The 24,569-nt window shown below is 36.5% G+C and overlaps 1 long non-coding RNA gene across 2 annotated transcripts; it reads left to right on the top strand.

Moving 5' to 3' along the window:
• The first annotated feature begins 7,478 nt into the window (after positions 1 to 7,478).
• Positions 7,479 to 23,200, top strand: LOC121498811. 2 transcript variants are annotated; one of them, XR_005989914.1, is made up of 4 exons: positions 7,479 to 7,534; positions 8,192 to 8,357; positions 13,984 to 14,088; positions 20,646 to 23,200. It is a non-coding gene; the product is annotated as an uncharacterized LOC121498811 (long non-coding RNA). The 2 variants fall into 2 exon arrangements; XR_005989913.1 differs by having other exon boundaries at positions 8,192 to 8,434.
• The last annotated feature ends 1,369 nt before the right edge of the window (positions 23,201 to 24,569 follow it).

The raw sequence follows: 24,569 nt of genomic DNA, 5'->3' as shown, positions 1-24,569 counted from the left end.
TTATGAAGGTGGGTCACTGTGGTTTTAAAACACTGTCTTTAATATATTTTGCGTGTGAATTGATGCAACCCTTCTGGAGGGAAATTTAGCTGTATCCATTCAAAGATTTTAAAATGCCTACACTCCATGACTCAGCAGTTTAATTTCCTGGAATTTATCAGAAAAAAAACCAACGATGTATATTAAAATTTACGAATATGGTTGTTCTTCAGAGTGTTATATATAATTAAAATTTTGAAAATTATTATGTTGCACAATGAAAATTGCTCATATAAGTTCCATTGAATAAATGTTGCACAATGAAAATTGCTCATATAAGTTCCATTGAATAACTAGTATGAAGCCATTAAAAAAAAGATGTGATACAGTAGTATAGATATCAGGAAGTGTTTGTAATTGTTTGAAAATGGAAAAGGTAGTTTTTTCTATTTAAAACTACTTTTTGAAAAAAAATAAAACTACTTTTTGTAAAAATAGAGGTAAATATATAATAATGAGCATTAGCATATTATGTAATTTGTGTGTGTATAATGTTATTCACTACTATCATCATACATTGTTATCGTATTAACCCTAGACTTATGTGTATGTAAACATACATACACATAGTATGTTTACATAGTATTTTTCAAAAAACTAATAATAATCATATATTAATAGTATTAGATCAGGTAAATAATTGTTCTGTTATTTTCCTTTCATATAGAATTTCAAAAGCATCAATGTTTTATGGAGAACATAATAGAATTTCATAATAGAAATTCATATAGAATTTCCAAAGATGGTGATGTATTATGTCTTAGGAACAGACAATGGGTGGGCCTTCAGGTAAAAAACTTCATTTTTGCTAACATACCCTCTTACTTGACTTCTCCCTTCTGTGTGCGGTAAAAATGGCCGTGATTTGATTCTGAAATTCTTGTCCATTCTTTCCCAAACATTAATGAACTGCAATCTGACAACCTCCAGCACCCAGCTTGAAATAAACAATGCCTCTGCACCCAGAGCAAACTTAATACTTTAACCAGGGAGAAGATGTGCTTTTATGAGGCTGTTTCTGTCACACTAGTAGCTGAAAAAGGATTGAAGAAATACTAAATAGTAGAAAAAGGATTAATGTGGTCCAAGAATTGGGACCAACAAGTTCAACCCCCAGGTAACTGGTTTGGGCAACTGGAATTGTGATGCCATTATCTAAAATGAGAGAAAAGAAAAGGAGCAGGGATGGATAAAGAAGAAAAAATATCAGATTCTGAACATTTGTAGCGTGAACAAAATAACAATGAGACTTGCGAATACATGTGCAGGATTGTGATTATTGCAGATGGACATGGATACAGTTTAATTGAGAAATACTGCCTATAAATGTATTTCAAAAAAATTAAAGGAGTCCTTGATAGTGGCATCTTGCCACTTCTTTGGAATGCAGGTACCTCTAGATATTACACCTCAAGCATCACTGGGCTGCGACAGCACATCCTCTCATTGATGCATCTATGCTTAGCATTTAAGGTGTGGGAAGAGAGGTGGATCAGGCACTGTTTCCACCCAGGGGAGCTCTCAATGCAAAAGGGGAGAAGCAAGTATTATAATGCAGTGTGGTTAGTGTAGTGACAGATGTACCTTATACTGCCAGCTCAGGAGAAGGAATATTTATTCTCTGGTCCTTGGAGTTCTATTTAAGCTTTAAAATCAGGGTGATGCTTGATTTGGATCTCAAAGATTGAGTAGGCAGGGAAATTATAAGTTTTTACAAATTATGAATACCTACCAATTATAAGTGATAACATGTAGCAATGTAGGCCCATCATTTAGGGTTTTCTTAGGCCAATGCAAAGGTCAAATTTAGTTCAGTCAAAAGAACCACTGAAAATGTCATTTTGAATTCCATATATATAGACTTTCCCGACATGCCATCTAAGAAACACCAAATGTGTCACAGCTGTGAGAAATGATACACCTTTAGTATCAAACAAGTGACACCCATCCCGGCAGCAAACTGCTGGTGCAGCTTAAGCAGCAGAACAAGAACTGATAAATGTTGGAGAAATGAACTTTCCGTAATTCCACCAATTCATGATAAGTCTCAGTTTAATGTTTCTCAACCCTATTTCCATGATCACTACCCTGCCAAGAAACTTTTTTTGACATTTTTCCTAATTGCCTCTTCTTTTCCCCGTGAAATTTAAATACCACAGATGTACTTTATCTGTTTATACATAGCCACAAACTATTATAACATCTAAGGTTTGTTTCATGCTACAAGAACCAATTATTGTTCCATTGGGGTTCATAATGCCCCCACTGGTTATGTAGGCCCTAGGAGAAGATGTTAGCACAAAAAGTTTTGTCTCCTAGATTGCTTAGAGGCCAGTGTTTTGATTTGATTTGATTCAATTTGTTTTTTAAATATTTATTTTTTTTAGAGGGAGGGGGGCAAGGGCAGAGGGAAAGGGAAAGACAAATCTCAAGCAGACTATGAGGGCTGAGCGTGGAATCTGACACAGGGCTCGATCCCATGACCCTGAGATTATGACCTGAGCCCAAACCTAGAGTCGGGTGCTCAACTGACGGAGCCACCCAGACATCCTGGCCAACAATATTTTAAGAGGGACCTATTTACGTGCCTCAGGTATGTAAATCATAGGACATGCATTGACTGACATAAAACCTTTTAATGTGACCTCAAACAACCATTCAAAGCAGAAGTTTTGTTCAGATGTGGAACCATTCTCAATTTCTGAAGTGTAGTTCTGTAGTGAAAATCATGACTGCCTCTTATTTCTCAGATTTTTCTAACATATCATTTTGCTTTCACAGTATCATGGGTAATAATTTAAAAAATAGAGAACAGAAATTCTTCAAATGGCCAGATCTCCTTTTTTTGGCCATAAATTTCCTCTGGCTAACCTCAACTATACAAAATCACAGCAACAAGTAGTTAGAGCAGTTTCAGAGAACACACACACACACTCACAAACTAAAAAAGAAGCATAATTTTATTTGGCAAACACAAGCTGTGGCCAAAATTGTTATGTAAAGTGTAATGCTTCAGAAAATAGCATACCCACAACTATGCATCATGGAGGCTGCTTACAAAAGAAAGTAGAGATTGGCTGGTGAAAAGGGGGAGAGGGAGCCTCTCCAGGAAGACAAAAGGGTCAACTTCCAGGTTTGGAAAACTTAAAGGGGAAGACATTTGGAAAGGAAGTGGATTGAAGACTTCAAGTGATAGATTTGGGAGCTGAGGAGCAAGGAGCTTCAGCTAGTTCCCTGGGATATACCTAAGCAGATGCATAAGGGGCTTCAACCAAACACAGATGGAGCCATGGGCTCCAGAAGACAGATGTCCTGGAGACTAAAACATAGACATTAGAAAAGCATGGAAGATACCAGAGAAAGACTTCCCCAAATTTCACCAGGTAGTGTGACCTCCTGCACTGGAATTTTGTAGCATTAGGCAAAAGATTTTGCCAGTTCCATACATCAATCACTGAGATGACATATTATTCAAACCCTGTGTTAAAAACTATATTAAATATTTTAAAATAAAATTATTGTAGATATTTTCTGTGGAAGCAATAGAAATTGGGATGAAGGGTCAGGTAGGGAGACATCTATGTCACATTACCATCCATGACAGTGTTTACGTTAAAAAGAATCAGGTGAAACAGCCTGAGATGGGGTGCACAAGCAAAACGTGCCTCATTGCTCTTTCTCTGCTTTGATTTTCCACTACACTTGCGGGTCCCCCATGTGTCCTCTTCTGCCCTCAGGCACCTGCCCTCTTCACTCCTGGATGAGAGAAGAATTTTTTTTTTTTTCTGATTTGGGACTTTTATTTTTTTCATGCCCAATAAGCATACGTGGTTGGCATTCACGGCTCCCCTCTTACTCCCAAGCCCCCTACTCTTTATTGCCTTGTACTTGCTAGTGCAGAGGGCACCTAGGCTTTGGCAGCTGCCTTGTAATGGGCCAGAGTGCGGGCAGAAGGGTCAGTGGCATTGATCCACCTCGGCATCCAGTAATGGGTCAGCCAGTCAGCCCGGCCTGGGTAGTGGCGTTCAAAGATTTGACGGTAGTAATAGCCCTCTTTAGTTTTAGGAGTATTGAAGGGAAATTTCTGGGCTGCAGCGGCCATCATTGCATCGTCAACCTGATGTTCAATATATTCCTGCAAGATCCTAAACCAGGGATCCCTGGTCCGACGTTGCTGATTTATAACCTTTCTGCTGGTCTAGGGCTTAAAGTTCCCAAACTGTTGGCTCAAAAAGATGAGAGATGTGCACGAATAAAATATCCCATGGGAAAGTAATGTTGGAGAATCCAGGATAAATAAACGTAAGCAGGTTTGCCAACATGCTAACAAGCAGTTGATTCTTCAAGAAGAACATAGAGTATTTGCAGTTTCCTAACATATATTGGAAGATAGTTTTATGAAATGCTAAAATGCACATTGTATGTTATCTTCACACTAACTACAAACTGCTATTTGACAGTGTAAATTTCCCTGGGAGGTTGGGGACAGTAGTAACTCTTGGTGAGCTGAGATAACTTGTTGTCGTTGCTGGGATCTGAATTAATATTCAGCTTATTAACTTTGAAAAATTTTAAATATTGAGCTTTCTATTAGCCTTTTTATTCAACCTATAGTTCTTGATCTTTTCTCACTGTATACTATTAACAGTATGAAAATAAAATCACTTTTCCCTGCACCAAAATAGTAATCAAACTGAACATGCTAAACCTCCTTAAGCCACCAAGATATTTAAAATTTAGTCACATTCCTTTAAGTATTTTATCTGCATTTATAAAATTAATAATTTTGTTTGCTTAAGTGATTCAAATACATGACAGCACACTTAAAACCTTAAGGGGCAAAACCTTTCTAAACCCTTACAGCTACCGTTTATGTAAGTGTTACTCTATGCCAGATACTCTTCTAAACTTTTTACATATAGATGAATTTATTTAATCCTCGCATCAATCCCATGAAGTAGCTATTCTAATTTCTACTTTGAGGTCGAGGAAAACTGAGGTATTGAAGTGATGAGTAATTTGTTCAAAGTCACACAGATAAAAAGTGGCAGAGCCCTAATTAATTTAAGACATTAAACTTAACCGAGTAATGAAGCAAATTCTCTCAGGTATTCCACTATTCTTGACCAAAATTCTCTCATAACTTCACTTAAAACTTACAAACTGATATTTCAGATTCTCTTAAACACACAAAATACCTTAAATGACAAACACAGATTATGAGGAATTTAACATAATCTTTTTCTACTAAGGATTGAGGGTTTTTTTAATTTCTATATCCTTTTAGAATTTAAAAGTTTCAAAGGACAGTTACCATGTCAGACACACTGAGGTTATCAATCCATAAACTTAGGACCACAGTACAGTTATTTGTCAGTTAGAAACTGGGACATAGAATATGGGGCCTGGGAGAAAAAGCTTCCAGATAATCCTCCTAGAACCACAGTTGGAGTGTTGGATCATTTATTTTAGTAGTGCCCTTGGGACATTGTGTTCAACCAAAATTGTAATCTACTTCTGAAATTATAACCTACTTCTTCTGGTGTGTGTGTGTGTGTGTGTGTGTAGAACATTTGATTGGATTCTTGTGCTTCTTTTACTGTCTCATTGAATTCTGTACCCTTTTCATGTTTTCCTTCTAGCAACAACTCCATAGTTCTCCTAATGATAAATTATTATCAGCAGTTTGCAAATAAGGAAGTTGAGGATCTGAGAATTTAATCGCCCGCCCAGAGTCCAGTAGTGGACAAAGAGCATTGCTGAGATGCAAGCCCAGGTCTTCTCCAGCAGAATCGACCATGTGTTTACTGCTTCATAACTGGTTTCTAGTCCACCTATTGTGGTTACTCAGGTAACTCCCACTGACCATACAAAAACTCTGGATCTCATGTTGAAGTGATGTTCTTTCAACTTCTTTCCTCTGTCTGTGCCTTTGAAAATATTCACAGTTACTGTGAGGTCATTCATTATTTCATCAGTGAGGCACAAAGTACTCACTGAATTCCTGGGCACTGCTCTGGCACTAGGGATGTTGCAAGAATAAAATGATTTCTGCCATGAGAAGGGTTAGAATTGTTCAGACATGCCCCTCACTCCTGTATTTGTCAGGTGTTTTTTTTTTTCCCCCAAGTAACAAAAATCCAACCTAAATTAAATTTGAAGCAAATGGATTGCTCTGTGTAACTGAAAACTCTAAGAGCAGGGAGCCAAGCCTTCAGTGTGGCTGGGTCAGAGCCCCACAGCATGTCATAAAGTCTGTCACTCTTGATCCTACGATCTGTTTCCACATGTTCTGTCTCTGTGTCTCAATTTGCTATGTTATAGGGTTTTTCCCTGATTTTCCCTGCTGCTGACTACTTCTTTTGTGTGGCAAATGAAAATAGTTACAAATCTTATTTGCATTTTCCTTTCATCATGTGATTTAAGAAGAAACAAGAGTATCTCTTTCAAAGCTCTTGGAGAAGAAATCTTGGAAAAAACATTAATGGACACAGTTTGAGCCACATGCCCATGTCTGAATGAATCATAATGACCAGGAGTATGGAGAGGTGTGGGGCCACAAGCCCTGGGGTGGAACCACTCCCACCTAAGTCACTTGCAATGGTGAGAGGTGTTTATTTAAAGGAAAGATAGGCAGATAAACTCCTGGACCACCAGTGTATTTTTTCTCTCTACTTTTCTCCATCCCTCCCTTTTTCCCTCCTTGAGTAGATATTGTATGTCTACTGTGTGCTAGTTATTGTAAAGAGACAGAAAGAAAACATAAGCTTCTCAGAAGCTTTACTATAGTAGCAAAGAAGACAGACATCAAATGATGAGTTAATTATTTAGTTTATTAATTTTAATTGTGATAAAGTTAAATAGAAGCACAGGATGTTAACACAGTGTATAGTGAGAAGGTAGTCTGGCCTAGAGAATTAGAGAAGGCTTTCCTGAGGGAAGTATGATTGAGATATTTATTGGAATCTAAATGAAAAATAGTAGATAACTGGAAGAAAAAAAAAGGGATTGAAGAGCATGCCAGGGAGAGAGAAGAGTGGTAAAGACTCTGAAGTGGGCAGGAATGGTGATTAGACAACTAAGAGGCTAGTCTGACTGGGCTGCACTGAATATGGGAGAGAGAAACAAGAGATGGAGCTGGGGGTGGGTGGAGATAGACAAGGGGCCACATCATGCAAGGTCTTGAAAAATCATGGCAAAGTCTGATTTAGAAAGACAATGCTCTATAACTTCATTTATTGAGGTTGTGCAACCCAAAGGAATAAAATTTAATAGTAGGAATTCTGGTCATTAGAAATGTGCCCAGGGAAGGCAACAACAGGTCAGGATATTTGACCTGAGTCCTATAAACTTTCGCAAATTACTCCATGTATCTGGCAGCTGACCCTGCCCAGGGGTATGGTTAGACCAGAAAGAGAGTCACTGCTGAATGATTCTACCACAAACTTCCTCAACCGAGAGCACATTCAATTTTTCATAAGGACAAATGATACTGGTGAGTATATTTTAAAACTCTCTTGAAATGTAAAGCCTGTGCTGCTTTTGAGTTGTGAAAAATATGAAAATGCCCAAAGCTATGTTCATTCATCCCTTCATCTTCAATCCTTTGCCAGGTTAATATCTATTCATCACTGAGCATAAGCTCAACTATCCTTTGAGAGCCTTCTCTGATGTCCAGTCTGGTCAAAAACTATCCGCTACTCTTCACTATAGTTCTCTTGCATGGTTCTCAGAGTTACTAATTATGCATTTGTGTGATACTGTTTGTAGTTGTAACAATAACCCATCCCATTAGATTCTAAGTGCCATGTGTAATGACTGTATTCTCCAGTGTGTGGCCCAATGAGAAGCACATAGTAGATTATCAATACCTATTCATGAATAGGTAATCTCAATTTTTCCAATTTGTATTCAATCTTTCAGATTTATACTTAAATCTGGTGATATTCTAAGATTGTGCTTGGTCTCCTGTTGACTTGCTCGTAATGAGCTCTCAGTAGTATTTGCTGGAAGGAATTAAATGAAGAAAAATAAATCAAGTCTGTTTTCAGAATGCCTAAGCCATGTAACTTTCTACATCTAATTTGATTAAGAGATCAAAAGCACAGTAGAACTATCCAAGTAATCTTCTTTTGAATTCCTCTCTTTGTAGAGTCACACATTCATGACCTTTGTTCCTGTCTCCGAATCCCTCTATCAGAAAAATGCCTTTTGCTGCAACCCTGGAGGGGACGAGACACAAGGAAGAGGAATAGAATCTCTGGGCCAAATAACAACCTCATCTCAACTGGCAAATATTGTGATATTCTATGGCTCAGGTCTTGTTTGTAAAGATCTTCTTAGACATTTTTATTTATTAATGCTTTTCAGTGGAGGACTATTTTTAAGCATGTATGTGAGTACACACAAACACTCTTCTCATTTGCTGAAAATGTCTCTAATTTTTAGTTCCTGTGCCTAACCAGAACCCTGACAATTTTATGTTGTCCTTTAACTTTTTGCTTCCTCCTGAATAAACAACATGTCCAGGCCTCCAGCAGTAGCCGGTTTGAACTACTCTGTGCCACTAGCAGTGAGATGTCAGTGATACAAAACTATTCATGGCATTTGGACTTGTAACTGTTGTACGATTCTAGAAAGAAAGGCTTGAAGATGAGTTGACATAGCTCCATCAGCAAACATCCCACCGGATGTTTTCTTAAGCATTTCTGAACAAAGTTCAACTGCCCTTTGGGAGAGAACACACATTTCTCCCTAATTTATAATTTTTGGAATGATACCAACCAAAAAAATCTGAAGAGTTCATTAGGGGAAAAAAATGTCCAAATATAACAATACATTACTCGCCCATTATTCCATAGAATCATATAATTCTTTTTTAGTACCTCAGCAATTAATTACTACTATTCCTTGAAGAAGGAAGGAAACACTAGACCCATTTTGTAGCCATTGTTGAAGAAACAGGAAGACTTTACTCTTTTTGAGGTTAAGAACCTTCCTGGCTGAAGGTTCTTGGAGATTGTGTTAAATTTTTCAGTTCATGAAAAAAAATAAATAAATAAACCCAGATTATGCTTAAGAAGTAATGCAATACATAGCTAATTTTAGGTCTGCACAATAACAGCAGAATTCAAAGTGATCTACATAAACTTATTTTTTTTTCATATACAGATTGTCTTGTATAGTTTTTTTTTTTTAAGATGAAGGACCTAGTGATTTAGAAAACCTGTAATATTCATGTAGCTCAATGTGAAAAATGTTTATGCCTCATTTAATTATTTGTGCAAATTTATCTTACTTTTCTTTAGGCCACTGCAGACCAGAAATGAAATAATTGTTTCTGACTGTAGCTCCTTTCCAGCAATATTACTGAAACCTGAGTGTTCTATAACATTTTCCTCCAGTTAATGTTGGGTTTTTCCTATGTATTCAGGAGAGGCTAAAGTATTCACATATTTCATATCTCCTAGATATTTACCAAAAGTTTTAAAGTTCTGTCTTTCAGATTTCAGTCCTGATTTAATACATTTGGAATTGTTTGTACATTGGAGGTAAAGATCCACATCCATTTGCCCCTTATAGATATTTGTTTTAGGACAATGTACTGACTAGTAGTTCCTCCTTTTTCCATTTATATGCAGTGTATCTTTGCCCTGCACCTATTTCCAGAATTTCGTATCATTTTTGAGCCTTCTATTTGGTTTATTAGAAAATATGTCCAGTGTTACACTGTTACCTTGTCTCATTCATTATAGCTTTAAACTTTTTTTTAGACATTTAAGAAGTCATTTCCTTCTAGCTAATTCCTAAGGAATGTTTTAGCTCTTCTTGGCTCTTTTCATATAAATTTAATATTCATCAAAGAAAAGTCCTATTGAATTTTAATTGGATTTACACAGTTACAGATTAAATAGACCTGAAATCAATGTCTATAAGCTATTGTGTTCTATTCATAACTATGTTATATCTTTCCATTTATGTAGGCCTTCCTAAAAATCATTTTTAAAAGTTTGATAAATTTCTCCAAAATAGTCTTAGAGATAATTTCCTAGATTTATTTCTAGGCGCTTTATATTTTCAGTTGCTATTGCAAGTAGTTTCTTAAAAATAATTCTTGTCTAAAATTTTCTTTCTGGTATAAAGAACTACAGAGAGGACTCCTGTAATAATTATATATCAGTCTGCTAAAATCTCCAATTAATTATAATAATAATTTGTCCAATTAAAATTCTGGGTTTTCTGTGTGTACAATCACAGAATCTGAGAAGAAAATACTATCATTTGTTCCATTCAAATCTTTATACATTTAATTTGTTTTATATTCTTGAATAGTCCAGATGATCTTTCTTTGTTAATAAGAAGACATGTTTTTTTTTTGGGTGGAGGGGGGAAGGTTTGGTACTAATCTAAATCTATGATTCTATGAAATCTATGATTTTCAAGAAGTCATTTCATTGACATATATCATACCAACTTCTACTCTAGCTTTTTTCTTGCCTTTTTTGGATTGATTGATATTTTCTTCTATTTTATATTTTCTCTGATACTGTTGAAATATAAATGTCATATATTTACAGGCTAAACAGATTTTGACATAGCCAAGTATTATCTCTAGCAGGACATCTCTGCATTATTTTACTGAACAAACCCTCTGTCTCCTACTTTGCTCTCAGCTGCAGTGAAAAGGGTCTCTCTCTTGTAGTACAGGCCTCCAAAGTGCACGTTCTAGAAGAGTGATGTGTGTGTTTTATGTTCCAATGTGGGGCTAAGAAGGAGTGAAAGCCTCTTACATTCTATGGCTGTTGAAAATGAATTTGAACACATTAAAAACACCATCACAGATGGTGTTGGGTAAACCACAAGAGGAAAACAGTAACATTTCTTTTTAAATTTTGTTTCAGAATTTATTGGTTTAAAATCAAGTTGGAAAGTAGACCTAGATGAGTGGTAAAGGATTGTCAGGTTAAGCTGATGACATTTCCCAACTCTTCCTTGAGCAAGTCATGCATATGTGTAGTTAGTGAGAACCTCATGGCTTTTGAAAGAAATCTGTATTTGGAGCAGAATTCCTGCTGGATAAGCAAATAATAGTTCACTCTACACTTGCTCAGCTTAACGGACATTTTCAATGCTTTCTGCACTGTATTGTGCTCTGGGGTTAGAAACCTGGGCTTGAAGATTAGATTATTGACGTGTTCAGCCATTTAATATATTCCTGAACTTGTCTCATCTCTTTCTGGCTGAACTCCGCTTGAAAACTAGGCTCTACATTCTAAAGGGGAAGGAATGCAAGAGCCAGGTTTAAGTATTCTTTGGAGGTTTTTAAAAAAGACATTTATATGTAATTTTCTGTATTGGTAAAATACACATTTTAAATGTAAATGGGAACATGGCTATCATCACTGGTTATTGGGATTTTAGCCTATTTTTATATAAACTTTAGAACATGCCTTGGGGTAGTACCTAGTCCTCATAACAATTATTTGCCTGTTATTATCTAATTTAAAGGATGCCTAAAAAATAAAAGCTAGACCAATACCCTTCAATACCCAATGATTAAGTAATTTTTTATACTTAATTCATATCTCTTCCTTTTGGGGGTATACTTGTAGACAGCATCTAGCTGTTCTGGTTTTTTTAAGTATAGTTGACACACAATGTTACATTAGTTTCAGTTGTACAACTTAGTTATTTGACAATTCTATACATTATACTATGTTCATCACAAGTAGAAGTACCATTGATATTAAAATGTCATTGACCGTATTCCTTATGCTCTGCTTTTTTATTCCCATGACCTACTCATTCCATAACTGGGAGTCTGTATTTCGCTTTCCCCCTCTCTCATTTTCCTAACACCCCATGCCCCTTCCTTCTGGCAACCATCAGTTTCTTCTTTGTATTTATATTTCTAATACTGTCTTTTGCTTATTAATTTTTTAGATACATTTATGAATGGAATCACATGGTATTTATCTTTTTCAGTCTGACTTATTTCACTTGGCATAATACTCTCTAGGTCTATCCACACTGTCTCAAATGACACTCTCTCATCCCTCTTTATGGCTGTGTAATATTCCATTGTGTATGTATACCACATTTTTCTTTAACCATTCATCTATTGATACTTAGATTGCCTCCATGTCTTGGCTATTGTAAATAATGCTACAATAAACATAAGGGTGTATATGTCTTTTCAAGTTAGTGTTTTTATTTTCCCTGGTAAATACCAAATAGAGGAATTTTTGGATCATATGGTATTTCTATTTTTAAATTTTTTTTTTAAAATTTTTTATGATAGTCACAGAGAGAGAGAGAGGCAGAGACACAGGCGGAGGGAGAAGCAGGCTCCATGCACCGGGAGCCTGATGTGGGATTCGATCCCGGGTCTCCAGGATCGCGCCCTGGGCCAAAGGCAGGCGCCAAACCGCTGCGCCACCCAGGGATCCCTATTTTTAAATTTTTGAGGAAACTTCATACTGTATTCTACAATGGCTGAAAATGAGTGAAAATATCAGTGAGGGTGACAAAACATGAGAGTCACCTAACTCTGGGAAATGAACAAGGAGTAGTGGAAAGGGAGGTGGGCGGGCGGTTGGGGTGACTGGGTGATGGGCACTGAGAGGGGCACTTAACAGGATGACCACTGGGTGATATGCTATATGTTGGCAAATTGAACTCCAATAAAAAAAATAAAAAACAAAACAAATAAACAAAAAACAAAGGCAGATGCTTAACCCATGCACTCCTAAACTTGGGCTTTTAGATTTGAGTCTTTAAATGGCAAATGACTAAACTATGTAAAATAGTGTTTCTTGATCTGTGAGCTGTGGAATAATAGTATCTAGGAATATTCATACATGTTAATTAGTCACAAAAATTTCAGTTTTTACATAATTTGGGAAATTGTGGATTTAACATACCTAAATAGGATTCCTTATTAAAATGCTGTAATAGGCTAAAATGCCCCATGGCCCTAGTTAACATTCAGGCAATATTTTATCCAGTCCCTTCTGTGTGCCAGGAAGAGCACCATGTTTTGCTCAAAGAGATGTCAACAAATCTGGCATGGTTTCTGTTCTTACAGAATTTTTAAATTAATGAGAAGAGAGGGATTAAACAAATAAAGACATAAATACTCAGATTGCAAAAAATTGTATTGTGCCATGAAGAGAAAGAATAAGATGCCCTAAGAATGAGCAAGCGTACCAATTTAAATGGAGAACAGATTTCGGAGAGGCCTCCAATAAGAAGTGAGATTTAAGCTGAAGCAAAAAGAAGTAAAAATTAGCCAGATACATACAAGCATTCCAGGCAGAATGAACACCAAATCCAAAGGCTTGTGGCAAGAGGAAGTTTGTTACATGGGTGGAAGAAAAGACCAATGTGGGCCCCAGAAACAAGAAGCCCAAGATGAAACAGAAGAAATAATGAAGGGTAAATTCATGCAGAATTTTATAGGCCATACAAAAGATGATTTTTATCTTAAGTGCAAAGGATTTTAATGAGGGGATTGGTGTTAAAAGAGCATTTTCCTAAAGAAAAATATAGTATTACATTTACTTTTTCCCAGTTGTATTTGATCATGGAAACATTTTGATGAGAAATTTCCTGGGAGCAGTATCTTTGGAAAACACCCTGATAATACTTTAGAAATTCCACTCTAACCAAGGATTGTGTGCTCAGATTTCAAGGGTCAGAAAACAGTAAGAGACTTTACTAGTTCAAATACATTTATCAGTATCAGAAACATTCAGAAGTAGGGCCACCAACATGGTTGGATTTGGGGCTCAAATGTTATTTGGACTCAGTTTCTCTTCATCTATCCAGCCCTTCCTGTCCCTGTTTTGATTTTATTCTGAGGCCCAATAATATGACCTCAGAAGCAGCAGGATTTTCCACTGAGGTGGCAGTGTGGCTGAATCATCTTCTTATATGTTCCAGGATTGCATGCCAGTGGGAAAGGAGTCTCTTTGACGACATTCCCCTGAAATCCACTGCCTCTTGCTACGTTTCACTGAGATTACCATCTGGGAACCAATCACCTAGGTAACTACAGTAATAGGATATGTTGAATGGTTTAGGCCTGGGTAATCTGCAGCCTTGACTATTCAGATTCCCATATATCTAGGATGTATACTACTGAAAGGAACAATGTTGGGGAGGCAAAGAGCAAAACTCCAGTATGGGTTTTTTATTTAATTTACTATTTTAATTTATGTGGGTATAATCATGTCTGAAATGATCATGTTATTTTTCTTATTCAAAGTATACAAAGTCAATGCAATCAAGTTTCTAAAAGAGCATGATAATAATGTGCTGTTTGTTGTTTCTGGGTGGTTACAGAAAGTAGAAAAATTATGGAATAATGAAATAGGATACTTCTGTTGTTAATATTACTAATAATTTACTTCTATGACTTTTTTGATTCCATCTACATGAAAATTATTCCCTAGAAAAGTGAATCACTATTTTTAAGATTTTATTTATTTATTCATGAGAGACACAGAGAGGCAGAGACATAGGCAGAGGAAGAAGCAGGCTCCCTGCGGGGAGCCTGATGGAGAATTCGATTCCAGGATCCGGGGATCACAATCTGAGCTGAAGGCAGATGCTCAACCACTGAGTCACCCAGGCATCCCCCCTCTGTGTGCTTCTAAATACTATACCTTTTACTATAAGTGCCTTCTTGTATGTGTGTGTATATACACATACACACATACATAATGTATATATGTGTGAATATATAGTATACAAGCCTTTACAGAAATATAAATCTTGAGGATTATAAAAGATGATTTATGGTTAGATTCTTTAATCAAAATGTTCTCTAAAGAACTTTTAAGATAGTAATAACTATTGGAATTTATAAGAGGCAGTCCAACTTCTGAGCATGTAAAATAAATTTTAGGAGTATAAAAAAGGGAAAAAATGTTCTTCTATGAGAAGATAATATGGCCTGAGTGATCAAAACAGACTGAGATACACTGTGGAGACTGCATAAAAACTACAGGTCAAGGAAAAGCTATGACCCTTACAACATCAACTAGCAACAGATTTTTAGTCTTACAGATTGTGGTTAACACTTCTGGTCATTTATACTTTGTTCCTCAATTTATGACTGTGGTCTAAAAATAGTTGGGGCCATAACAGGGCAGGAATTGTCAGAGAGGGCTTTATGGATAAAATGAGACTTTGGGGGATTTTTTTAAAAGGATGTGCTAGAAGTGCATGGGAGAGAATCCCTGTAGAAAGTCAAATAGAGAGGAAAAGAGTTTGGCAAATGGAATCTAATTGTTCCCACCTCAGTAATAGGTCCTTTCCCCCTCAAATCCCAAGAATGGTTCCATAGCAAATTCTTAAGGATTTCCAGATTGTTAGACAACCAAGGATAGACTGTATTTTCTGATTTTATTCCAGATACTTGTATCCCTCTAAATTCTCCTCTCATCTGGGAGAAAGACTAGGACTTTATTTGCCTTTAGAAGTGAGGAGAAAGGCAAGAATGCTTTTACAAAAATTATTCTTTTGAATTAGGTGTGGCAATTTAAAAGCGGGTGGATTTTAAGCATAAATATTATATAAATGCGCTTTTGTACTTAGAAGTCATTGAGTATTAAAATTGTATATAACATATTCATCAGGCAGCCGGGCTGGCTCAGCTGTTTAGCGCCACCTTCAGCCCAGGGTGTGATCCTGGAAACCCAGGATCGAGTCCCATGTCGGGCTCCCTGCATGGAGCCTGCTTCTCCCTCTGCCTGTGTCTCTCATGAATAAATAAATAACATTAAAAAAAAAACCATATTCATCATTTGTCCTGTGTTATGTCTTTTTTTGGTTGATATACTCTTGCAGAAGTCCAAATTCATAAGAGTTTATCCCTAAAATCTAAAATTTGCAAAGATTTTAGATTTAGGAATCTAAAGTATCCTTAGACTTTGTAAGTAAAGGGTTTGGTAAACAACTAATTGTCACATAGCTCCATGAAATAAATGAAGCATTTTTGTAAATTCTCTAAGAATCTAAGAATTAATTTTATTAATGTAACTTCTGCAATTATTTCATAAATTATACAAAATTTCATGCATAATGTTCTGGTAATATAAGAATTTTAAGAGCTAAGATACATTAATTCAAGTCACACATATAAATAATGGTCTATTTTCTGAATGAGTTCTGAAAAATTAAGTATTATCCCACACATATTATTTGTTTCAAATGATAGGTTCTTAGGGTGCCTGCTTGGCTTAATCAGGAAAGCATGTAATTCTTGGTCTCAGGATAGTGAGTTCAAGCCCCACATTGGGAGTAGAGATTATTTTTAAAAACTTAAAAATTCCAGGCTCCACACTCAGTAGGAGTCTGAGATTTCTCTTTCTCCCTCTCTGTCTCTCTCTACCCCTTCCCCGACATTCTCTCTCTCTCCCTAAAATAAATTTTTAAAAAATTTAAAAATTCAAATGATAGATTCTTGCATTCTATATATGAAAGAATACTAACATTTATATATGTTTAACTAATTATGCTAACGTGTTGCATTAGTCTAAAAATGTTTTGTTTTGTTAATTAAAAAAAAGATTTTTATTTATTTATTTAGGAGAGAGAGAGAGAGCGCAAACACCAGCAGGGGAAGGGCAGACTTTCTGCTGAGTGGGGAGCCTTATGTGGGGCTTTATACAGGACCTGAGCCTGAGATCATGACCTGAGCCAAAGTCCGACAATTAACCAACTGAGCCTCCCAGGTGTCCCTAAAAGTGGTTTTTTAATAGATAGCCACATATTAATGCTTTGGCAATGCCATATATGATAAATCATCAGATATCATTAAACTAACATCAATGCTAAATTTTTAAAGAATTTTCCAATTAAGTTAATAACCATGAATCTAGCTGTTTAGAAACATGGCTTTTTTTTTTTAGCTTTATTGAGATATAATTGACACATAGGCATTGTATATATTTAAGATATGCAACTTGATGTTTTGATATATGTGTGTATTGTGAAATTAACACTATGCTGGAGCTAATCAGCCTACCAATTACCTCACATACTTACCTTTTTCTCCCTTTCTTTCTTTTGTCTGTGTTGAGTACATGTAAGATATACTCTCTTAGCAAATTTTAAGTATACAGTACAGTTATTGTTAAATATAGTCATCATCTGCCATATTATTTTATTAAGACAAACTAGGAGAGGATTATGAAGAAAGCTGACTTAAACAATGGCTATATAACACTAAAGTAGAACTCAGGGATTCCAATTTTTTGTAACAATGAGGGTAGCCTCTTAAAAACATAGGCTGTGGGCTAGAACATTATGTTTAGCTAATCTTCCTTGACCTCATATATAGGTAAAGCAGAAAAGGTGCATTCTTGTCCAGTTTACCTCCCCTACCTTGCAAGATTCTGCATGGCATGTTCTATTCAGTTCTCTTCACAATTTCTGTGAGCTCCTGACATCCCAGCCTGGGCCTGGGTTCTAATCTCCATTAGCCATTATGTAACTAATTCCTCCTACTCTCAGTAAACCTACCTTCCCCATACACATGGCATGGAAATGGACTTATCTACCTATGATCCAGTTCCCAGAGTCCTCAAACTAGCTGTGTTGGTGCCAAATCAAAGGAAGCTCAGCAAAGATAGAACAGTGAACTTTACTTTCACGATTGCCACCTCCTACTCACTCTCCAAATGCACTAAGTCATGCTACCTTATTACCAGAAAACACAAAAACCTGAGGGTAAATATTCTTATATCTAAGGGCTGATGTTTTTTCTCTCCAACATCTACATTGTTTATTCCTTCCTTTCCATCTTCATTAATTAGGGTGTGCTTATTTCCTATCTTGATTACTACAATTTTATTTTATTTTTTTAAGTTCAAATGCTGGTATCAACCCACTATTAATAATTGTCAGTCTTTTCATTTTGGAAAACATGACATCCTCCATCTTGGAATCTTACACTGTTTCCAATTACCCTTTTCAATGAATTCTACTTTTCTAAAGTTAGGGTGGATACACTAAAGAATGCTTATATGACATATAGATTTGTAAAAGAAGTTTTTATATAGAATTAGTTAGGATATTTCCCTAATTACCACTGGATTCTGACAGATCCAGTGGTATCATGACAGATAAAAATAATTAAAACTATCTTATTTAAAAACAACAAACCTTTTATGTATGGCTGATCAAGAGGCTCAAACTGTATCAACTGAACTCCATTTAATCCTATTCTTCTTTCTCCTTGCCTTTCTCCTGTGTTAGCTCAAATTTCAGAAAGACTCTCTTCCTGGCAGTTGCCACCAACTTACAATTTATCTTTTCAGCATTCTACCCAATGATTCCAACAAATATCTTAAAATTGTCTTATTGGCTATGATTGGGACACATGTTATTCTTGAGCCCATCATCATGGCCAGGTGATTGCAGTGCTCTAATTGATCATATCTTGGTTACATGCCACCTTTTGGATCTAAAGGTAGAAATATTTTTTATAGAATTACGTGGACTGAAGTGGAAAAGGGGTGACTATAAAAAATTAGAGTTTTATTGAAACAATAGATATGAACTATATATGAAAGGAAGAAAAATATATAGGCATTATGTCAACAGGAAGTGTATATAAAATATAAATAAATAATCGTGAAGCTTGGATAGGTCGTTAGATTACTCCTTTCTGCCCCTGGACGTCCCCGAGTAAGCATCATTAAAGTCTCCCCTCCCACACCATCATGACTAAGTCACAGCCTCCCAAAGAGCCCGAGCAGCTGCAGAAGCTCTTCATCGGAGGTTTGAGCTTGGAAACAACCAATGAGAGTCTGAGGAGCCATTTTGAGCAATGGGGAACGCTTACCGACCGTGTGGTAAGGAGAGATCCAAACACCAAACGCTCCAGAGGCTTTGGGTTTATCACATGTACCACCGCTGCCACCGTGGAGGAGGTGGATGCAGCCATGAATGCAAGGCCACACAAGGTGGATGGAAGAGTTGTGGAACCAAAGAGGGCTGTCTCACGAGAAGATTCTCAAAGACCTGGTGCCCACTTAACTGTGAAAAATATTTTTGTTGGTGGCATTAAAGAAGACACTGAAGAACATCATCTAAGAGATTATTTTGAACAGTATGGGAAAATTGAAGTGATTGAGATCATGATTGACTGAGGGAGTGGCAAAAGAGAAGTTTTGCTTTTGTGACCTTTGACAACCATGACTCTGTAGACAAGATTGTCATTCAAAAATACCATACTGTGAATGGCCACAACTGTGAAGTAAAGAAAGCCCTATGGAAGCAAGAGAAGACAAGTGCTTCCTCCAGCCAAAGAGACCAAAGTGATTCTGGAAACTTTGGATCATGGAGGTGGTTTTGGTGGGAATGACAACTTTGGTTGTGGAGGTAACTTCAGTGGTGGAGGTGGCTTTGGTGGCAGTCAAGGTGGTGGTGGATATGGTGGCAGTGGCGATGTCTATAGTGGATTTGGTAATGATGGAAGCAACTTTGGAGGTGGCAGAAGCTATAACGATTTTGGTAATTACAACAATCAATCCTCAAATTTTGGACCCATGAAAGGAGGAAATTTTGGAGGCAGAAGCTCTGGCCCCTATGGTGGTGGAGGCCAATAGTTGGTCAAACCACGAAACCAAGGTGACTATGGCAGTTCCAGCCATAGCAGCAGCTATGGCGGTGGCAGAAGGTTTTAATTACTGCCAGGAAACAAAGTTTAGCAGGAGAGGAGAGCCAGAGAAGTGACAGGGAAGCTACAGGTTACAACAAATTTGTGAACTCAGCCAAGCACAGTGGTGGCAGGACCTAGATGCTACAAAGAAGACATGTTTGACAATACTCATGTGTTTAGGCAAAAAACTCGAGGACTGCATTTGTGACTAATTGTATAACAGGTTATTTTAGTTTCTGTTCTGTGGAAAGTGTAAAGCATTCCAACAAAGGGTTTTAATGTAGATTTTTTTTTTTTTGGCACCCATGCTGTTGAGTGCTAAATGTAATAGTCTGATCATGACGCTGAATAAATGTGTCTTAAAAAAAAAATAATCGTGAAGCTCAATACATTATGACATAGTCTTGGGAACATCTGACATTAGACAGTAATTATAGAGTAATCTTTATTTTTTTAATATATAATATTTATTTTTAAAATATATAATATTTATTTTTTTAAATATATAATATTTAGGCTTATTTGAAGAATCACCAAAAGTAGATGAAAGCATTTTCCAAGTGTTTTTTTTTTTTTCCTCCAGGAACCACTGATCCCTTTCCTTTTAGAAATGGGCAGGTTACCCCAACAGCACAGGCATATTAGTAATATTCATAATATTCATAAGTCTCAGGATGTTGTCAAACTTCACAATTAGACATTTTTTGCTATCTTCCTCTGTAATATCTTCTTAAGTGTCATTAATAGGATACTTAGCTTCTTAATATATGTACTACTAATAAAGAATTTACAATGGAAAAATCAAAATAAAAATAAACAATAATCAATATAATAATAAAATATCAACAATAAAGATAAATAATAATAAAAATCAATAATAAAGATAAATAATAATTATAAATAATAAGTTTATGATTTAAATCTCTTTCAGGTGGCGTTTTTGCCCCTAAGCTCAAAGCAAGTGAAATTCAGAGCCATGTGCAGCAGCTGCTTTCTCTGAAGTCAGATACAATCAGCAACGTCATAATTAGGGTTGGAAAAGGCAACTGCTGTAATTGGAGTGCTCAGACCGACGACACACAATCGTATCTTGTGGAGAAGGAACTGCGTCATGAATGGTGATGGCGAATAAGAAACTCCAACTTAGTTTAGGAAGAAGATTAGTCTATAAGTCTGGAGACCTGGCTTCTGGTCCTGATTTACCAATTTGCCATGTGATATTAGCTAAGGTTTTCACCTATCTGGGCTTCAGTTTTCTCATTTTTAAAATGTGTGTGTGTGTGTGTGTGTGTGTGTGTGAGAGAGAGAGAGAGAGAGAGAGAGAGATTTCTGTTTTCCAAATTCACTTTGAAGCGCCGGTATTCTATAATCCATTAGGGTAAGGAAAGATAAAAGCACATGAATCAGATAAGCATTTTTGATAATCTATAAATTGTGTCAATGGCAGTTGCCGTGGTGCTAAAATGAGGACAGCAGAAGGGTTCCATGCCTGGGAATAGAATGGCATCAACAACAATGACAGCCAGGCTCACCAAGAAATGACTCAGGGAGCTTTCCTCCCAAATACAAATATCTCAACATGAGAAGAGAGCTGGACAGAGTTGGAGAAGGCTGGTGATTTTCTTGGCCACCTGTGAAACTCCTTTCCTGGAAACTAAATTGTTCTTTCCTACCACTAACCCCTTTCATCAATAAGATTGTAACAAGCAACAACCTGTCCTCAGTTACTGGACCAGCTGTGGGTTCATGAGCCAAAGTGGACTAGCAGAGCTTTTCCTCAGAGATTTGGATGTGGCATGTAAAGAGATAAGTAACTTTCCCCTCTTGAATGGCTGACCCTATAACCCTTAGGAGATGTAACAGTCATAATTTCTACCATATGGACAAGATAAGGGGAATCTAACTATAGAGGAAATCAGAAGGATCAGATGGAGATTCAGAAATGTGAATAGAGACAGGGAGAGTCCTGCTGACTGTAAAGTCTCTCTTCCAGTTCTTCCTGAGATCCAGTGGTATTCTTGTCCTGGGGTTCTATGAGACACCCCAGTATTATTTTGAATTTCTATTAATGAATTGTTGTTTTCCTTAAGTTCATTTGAATTAGTTCTGACTCTTACCAGCTGATGGTAGCTGGAGCCATATATGTGTTTGATTGTGAGTTAAGCTTTTACTACTTCCTATGACTATTGGGGTATTTTGGTTGATTAATTATTAGATACTAGGTATTCAACATAGATTATTTTCTTTAATGTCCTTACATTCTTTGAAGTAGGCAATAATGTCCCTTTTTTAGAGGTGAATAAACTGAGGTTTAAAAGAGTTTCTAACTCACTCTGAGTTGGACAACTATTAAAAGTGGCAGGGATGCCTTCAAACAGACTTTTGTTAGCTGGATTCTAACTTCAACCAGTTTAGCCTCAGGTTCCTGTGTTTAGCCACTATTTCATGAGTTAGGTAAGATATGAGTTGCTAGTGGGAAATGTGATATAGAGAAAATGTACAAAATGCTAATTTTCCTAATGCTTTCTAATTTCCCAGAAAAGGAAATCAATATGGTTCTGAGTCAGGAATAGAGATAGGAGGAGAAAGTGGTCAGTGTTTAGGGAAGCCTGGTATCAAAGTTTATCTTGTTATGTCAGATTCTGTAATTCTAAAAATTGGAGACTTCATGGAATTGTTAAGGAAAGGAAATTATGTAAGAGTTAGTCATTTAGAAGCGAAGTCTGTGCATCGTTGGCTGGTATTTACCAGTGCCAGAGGTCAAGCATTAGTGGATTCTCCCTCAATGAATTTCTCCCAGGCTGTAGGACCTTATAACTTTTTTCAAGTCCAGCAATGTTGCCTTCATAAGTACTTTTAATCACAAACATTCAGTTGGCCACAAACACATTCCTGTACAATTCCTTCATCTGTGTCTCCTAAAGAGTGAACTGAACTGTTAACTTACTTTTAAACAAAACTGAATAGTTGAAATGTCTGACTGCTTCCTATCAGTATAAAAATATGAATTTGTACAACAGCTGCAACTCATTTCAGCAGGATTAAGTTTTACCCAAAGAAGGACAGAAAAAAAATGTTGTCTGTAACAAGGGAAGACTAATGTTCTCAATGGAAAGAAATGAATATAGTCACAGATTTTAATGTTGGTTAACATAAAAATGGCTTTGAAGATTAAATGAGAAACATCCTTTCTATTAGGATTAATCATATTTCCAAATGATTAGTAGTGCAGGTCATGAAGACTGTAAAATTATTAAGGAGTAGGATTCGAAGTACACTACAAAAATCCAAAGCAGTAACTATAAAATAGTTGATCAGTTTTTATAAAATGTCATGCCAATTCATAAGGAATGGTAAAAATATGCCTTTGAGGTCTTTTCTCATTGAAAGTCTTTGCAATCTTTCTCCATGAATGAACGAATTGGTATCTTTTCAACTGTCCAAAGTTATATAATAATATTATATAGATGTAAAACACTTTATAAGCACTCATAACCCACTACTGTGAATTAACAACTCTCCCAAGCATGCATGGTGCTGCAGCAGTTACGGGAGTGAGGCTGGACCTCTCAGGACCTCCCTCTAATAGCTGGGCTGAGCATGGAATCCATGGTCAACACTTGCTTTTTAAGTTCGTACCTGGGCATTCTCAGCCCACCTAGAGATGATCGGTTTCTTAGTAGCCAATCTGTTTATCAAATCATTCAATGAATCATTCAAGAGCATGGCACAGAGGATGAGAGAAATTAATCAAAAACCAGCTGCTGGGTGTGAACCTTACTTAGCTCTCCCATTTGGGCATATGGCTTAACTATCATGCAGCTCAGCTTCCTGGTCAGTCATATGGAGGTAAGACTAATTCCAACCTTATGAGATTGTTATGAAAATAAAAATAAATAAATAATTTAAAAAATCCTTAGGACAGTGCCTGGCATTGTAGTCAGCACTATATAATTGCTGTGTATAAAAATGAAATTCACCATTTTTTATATTCCCCAAATAATTTTTGCCAGCAATATTTGTTATATGCCTACCAAAAGTCAGGCACTGTGGGTTTCTCAAGATTGATAAGGTATCTTCCCTCACAGAGTTTACATTCCAGGTGGAGAAGGGAGACAATAAAAAAGGTAAACAACCAAATAGCAAGATCATTTCAGATACTGATAGTTTTCATGAAAAAAACTGAGTGATGAAATGAGAAAATTTGAAGTGGGGAGATGGGGAACAGGTTTGATCAGAGAAGCTTTCCTTAATATTTGAGCCAGGGACTGAAGGATGAGAATGGGTGAGCCATGTGGAACACAGAGAAGAGACCCAGAAGGATGAAGGGAGGATAACCTTAGTATGCATGGAGTTTTATTAGAGGAGGGTGAGAGTACAATAAGAAGTTGGAAAATCAGGCAAGGAGCTGATGATATAACCTGGGAGATCATACTAAGGAGTTCTTATTTTATTTTTTTAATTTTAAAGAGAGTTTATGTTTATTATGGCTTTTTTTGTTACAAGCGAATATATTTCGCTTAAACAATAGGAAAAAAATGTTGCCTATAGTCAAAACATATTCAGGGGATAAATCTGATCCATGCAGAACTGGATAATCCAGGCCTTCAATAATGACTTCAAGACAGTTTGTATTTCTACATCTCTTTATTTCATTACTTTGGTTCCTCTCTCAGGCAAGCTTTTACCTTAACATGAAAAGATGGCCATTAGCATCTCCATACCAACACAGTTTTCAATAACTGCAGTGAAAATACCTCAAGATAACTCATTGTTTTGGATTGTCAGGAACTCATTTTGAACCAAACACTTTGCCTGTGACCTGCTGTGCCTGAGTGACTTGCCCACCTCTAGA

This window comes from Vulpes lagopus, chromosome 9 (assembly GCF_018345385.1).
Source record: "Vulpes lagopus strain Blue_001 chromosome 9, ASM1834538v1, whole genome shotgun sequence".
NCBI classification, from domain to species: Eukaryota; Metazoa; Chordata; class Mammalia; order Carnivora; family Canidae; genus Vulpes; species Vulpes lagopus.
The sequence above is the reverse complement of the archived record's forward strand: the minus strand, read 5'-3'. Positions and strand labels throughout refer to the sequence as shown.